This window comes from Lycium barbarum, chromosome 5 (assembly GCF_019175385.1).
Source record: "Lycium barbarum isolate Lr01 chromosome 5, ASM1917538v2, whole genome shotgun sequence".
In the NCBI taxonomy this organism is placed as follows: Eukaryota; Viridiplantae; Streptophyta; class Magnoliopsida; order Solanales; family Solanaceae; genus Lycium; species Lycium barbarum.
The window spans coordinates 10,468,035-10,472,634 of record NC_083341.1 but is presented as its reverse complement, the minus strand read 5'-3'; the positions used below and the strand labels follow the sequence as shown (position 1 = coordinate 10,472,634).

At 37.6% G+C, this 4,600-nt stretch overlaps 1 long non-coding RNA gene across 1 annotated transcript; it reads left to right on the top strand.

The window, feature by feature from the left end:
* Window positions 1–852: 852 nt before the first annotated feature.
* LOC132642273 (uncharacterized) lies at window positions 853–3,528 on the top strand. The gene is made up of 3 exons (XR_009583081.1): window positions 853–1,252; window positions 1,887–1,940; window positions 2,973–3,528. It is a non-coding gene; the product is annotated as an uncharacterized LOC132642273 (long non-coding RNA).
* Window positions 3,529–4,600: the final 1,072 nt, after the last annotated feature.

Below are 4,600 nucleotides of genomic sequence, written 5' to 3'. Positions count from 1 at the left end.
GCCAATTGCTAGGTACTACAATGATGATCGTGATCAGTCAAAACATAATTGTTCAAAATACGAGTTCCCCTCTCTCTTGTTGCGAGACATGGTGCCTTTCCTCAATAGGCGAGCATTAACCAACTGATGTGTTACATCCCGTATTTTCATACGTCGGAAATTGTGCGAGTTAAATGATAATTGTAACGGACATGAGGTTATTCCCCAAGCTTATAGGTGGTTAAAGTGATGGTACGCATGTGTCGTAAAGATTTGAAGTTAAACCAATTGAAAAAAAAAATAAGTTTCATCGAGGTTCAAAATTTATTCGAATGTAATACGGTCCAAGCTATAATATCCCGTATTTTTGGACTAGAAAATTTAATCGCCCAATATGAGCAAAATTACCCGAGCCCGGAGAATTTGATCATATTCAAGGAAGAAAATTGAGAACTCGGTGTATATAAGGAATGAAGTCCCGAAATGATTTACAACGAAAAAGTGTGACGACGATGATTGTAAATAATATTTTGTGTGTACCAAAAGGGGGTATGGACTAGTGCTATGTCACATGATCATGACAATGAGTATATGAAGTGTATTAAAAATGATTGATATTTAAGTGAATTGTGATCAAGGAATTAATTAGGTGTGCAATTGGTTAAATATTATATTATTGTGGGATAAATAAATTAATTGAAAGTTGAGTAGATAAATGAGAGGTGGCTGATCCACGTGGATCATTAGAGGGGCTGCAACATTAATGACTAATACACCCATAAGGGGTGGTGGCACCATCAAAACACATGTCACAAGTGAGGGCCTAAGAAATGCTTACATGACATGTCCAAAGTAGATCATAAAAAATGGGACCTTAATATTTTTCCATTACAGATCTTGTACGTGAACTTAATAAATGGATTTGGATAGGACCATTTGCTAATGGGTGGGATATGAAGTGTGCATAAAATTAGATATGCATATAAGCAACCATTTTTCACGAGATGGAGAAGCAATAGGCAGCAACCTCTTTAATGTTGGATATTATTCATTTGCAGCAAGCAGCAACGTTACATATATGGAGCATCTACTCCAGTTTCTTGGCTGTAACGTGGGTTTCATATGTGAGAAAATATAGTACAATTTTTCACAAGATTAATATACGGGATTAGCGTACCGCTTCGATCTCGTTATTCCATTTTATCGTGTCGTTGAAACCGGACTTTCTTCGAGGTGAAGTAATATGGAAGAAGATTATTTCTTGGCATGTAAGGTAAGAAATCCACCCTCATAGATGTATTTGATTTATCCAAATCATATCTACATTGCTAGACGAAGGAATTACGAAAATTATATCGGAAATCGGATAAATTGTTGTTGTCATCATATGGGCTGATTTGGAGGAGATTTAAGAATGGATTTGATTCTATTTGGATATGTATTTATTAATATTGTTATTGGTATTGTGATTGATATTTTGGCTAAATTGCGGGAATTGATGAAATAAATACGAACTTGAAAATAAAAACGTCATTTGGAAAGAGTTGAATTTGCGAGCTGTTTTCTTGTTATAATCATATGACATAAGGATAGAATTTATAGCAAATGACTTCCTTATCTCGTTGAGAGTGTTATTAAGATAATAAAGAAGCATACAAAAGGTGACATTGGTTGTACAGATCCTACTTCGACGATCATTATAAAGTATTATGAAGTCATTATGGATATATATGTTGTGTTGTTGAGATTTAATTTTGTTATTTTGGCTATTATTGTGATATATGGAATTCGGAGATATTAGCGATATTGGGGAGATGCTACTTGTTTCGTTATAGGATCAAGTTATCAATTGATATACGCGATATACGAAATCCATCTAAAGTCATACATGTATTTCCTTGTTATAGGATTAGCATCAGCATTACGACGAGTTCATTTTGGGTTTATATTGACAACTTAAGGTATGTAAAGCCTATCCCTTCTTTCTTTTGACATGTCCTAGATGTAAGTAAGATATGATATGAGCTTTGGGGTAATTTTATTCACAAGTTCCGAGTATGATTTATGATTCTTATTCACTTCTTGATGTTAGAACTCTCAGGATAGTCGAGTTATTGCCCTCGAGTCTTTTATATGATTGAATAGTAAATGATGCATAAAAGTTCCTATTCCTAAAGGATTCCATAATGAACAATGTCCTTAACTTTCATAAGCTGTCCCGTATTGATTTGATACATGTCTATGATCCCTGAGACTTTCCTTTATGTAGTTCATAATGACATTTAGAGAGAACTTAATATGGCTATCACCCTGACACTCGAGAATTAATTAGTCTACTTATTTATTGAGTCTCAAAAGATGATTTGGGTACATATGGTTACTTATCACTCTGCTCGTGCTTATTGTTACATCCTTCACTGAGTCCCGGGCCAGGACATGTTTTCGTGCACAGATCCACTGCATTAATCACCGAGTCCCTCACTAGAGGGCCGTGACACGTTATATATATGTATATGATGATATGATTACATGATGATATAATGATATGGGGATGGCGGCCAGGATGGCACATGATGATCTTATTCACCGAGTCCCTCACTAGAGGGCCGGGACACGTTATATATATACATGATGACGATATGATTTTATTTACCGAGTCCCTCACTAGAGGGCCGGTACACGTTATATATATACATGATGATGGTATGATTTTATTTGCCGAGTCCCTCACTAGAGGGCCGGGACACGTTATACATATGCATATGAACAAGATGATTATCTAATTGTGACATTAAGTTTCATAACGATTTAAGTTTGATATTGACACCATGATTTAGGATTCAAAGGTAAGCCTTGTGGTTTCTGATCATTGTACTAGTTTTTCTGTACTCCTCACTTCAGTATGATCCTGTTTATCGTATTTATGCTTTATATGCTCAGTACATATTCCGTACTGACTCCCTTTCATCGGGGGGCTGCGTTCATGCCCGCAGGTACAGATGCTCACGTTGGTAACCCGCCAGCTTAGGAGTCCTATTCAGCTATCTTGGAGAGCTCCCTTGTTCCGGAGCCTAGATTTTGGTACAGAATCTCTTGTGGTGTATATGTATTTTATCCAGGGGTACGGCGGGGCCCTGTCCCATCATATTTCACTGTTGAAACTCTTAGAGGTCTGTAGACATGTATGTGGGTTGTATTCCGATGTGGTCAATTGTGTATATGATCATTATGCGTGTTTTATCGCTATAGCAGCCTTGTCGGCTTGCATATATTGTCTTATTGTTGTTGCAGCCTTGTAGGCTTGCTTGTATTATCGTTTCGTAGTGGCAGCCTTGTCGGCGTGCGTAATGTTCTAATGTGTAGTGGCAGCCTTGTCGGCTTGCGTAGTATGATAACATGTATAGTGGCAGCCTTGTCGGCTTGCGTATGTGAATATGTTGTGATGTTATTAGTTGAGTCCTATAGTGCCGGCCCTATAATGTTGACAGGTATGTATGGGTGCCCAGCTCGGGCACTAGTCATGGCCCACGGGGCTGGGTCGTGACATGATGCACTTGATGACACACTGTTATTCTATCTTTAAATGAAATGGATTCAAATGAGGCGTCAAGAAGTAATTCTTTCATTGAGCCTAGGAATCCACATGCCCTCATAATAATACCAAAGAAAGTCCCACATACACATATTCACGAATAGCACTTGGGACAAAAGACGAATAAGGAGAGAACCACTCGCACGCAGAAAAGAAAATGTACAAGTACAAAAATGTGTGGTGCCATAAGCTTGCCCTTTAAGTATTTCTCCACTAATATAAACACACTTTGTTCAAAATAAATTAGGACTTGCGGGTCATAGTTAAGGTTCGGGGTTAAGGTAGGGTGAAATTTGGGTAAGAGTGACTTGACGTCTCCCTAAGCATTTTCGAATACGCTTCCTTCACCTAATTCGTTCCTTCTTCAGCATTTACGCATTATCCGCCAATTCGTGCCTCCTATTGCCAATATTGTTATTTCTTCTCTAGTTTCCCATTTATTTCTTACGTCACAACCATTATTCATACCCTGGCGTTTTCTGCTAAACATACACTTTATATGTAAATATACACACCTTTCTCTACACAAATATCTACATATACATTTTTTTTACTTTTTTTTTACCACCCCCAAACTTAAGCGCTTAGCCAATTGTAGCGTATTCCATTTGCTTAGGGAGATAGGGTGTAAAAAGGTGGGTAAACAAGGGCAAAAGAAATGGGGCCTGCCATAAGGTTGTAATGAAAGAAAAGAAAAACAAAGTTACGGCTCAAAAATGGGTTAACTAGGATATCAATGCAATGGGTAGGAGTTTTTAGGTTTAGTGGCGGTCCAAAGAGAGCCTAATATCCTTTTTCAAACAAGTGTAGTTTAGTATTTCGCCTTGAGATACTTTCCGGGCAAGTTCTAGATCACAATTTTGCACAAGACTTAGTACAATAACCTTTCACACACATGACACATGGATTACTTTGCTATCTTCTAACTAGTTCTCAACCCATCATTCTAGGCTTGCAAAACATTCAAAACATTTGTGTGTAACCAAATGATTCATGTTAGTGTTGCTCCTCCCCTCTGAGTACATATGC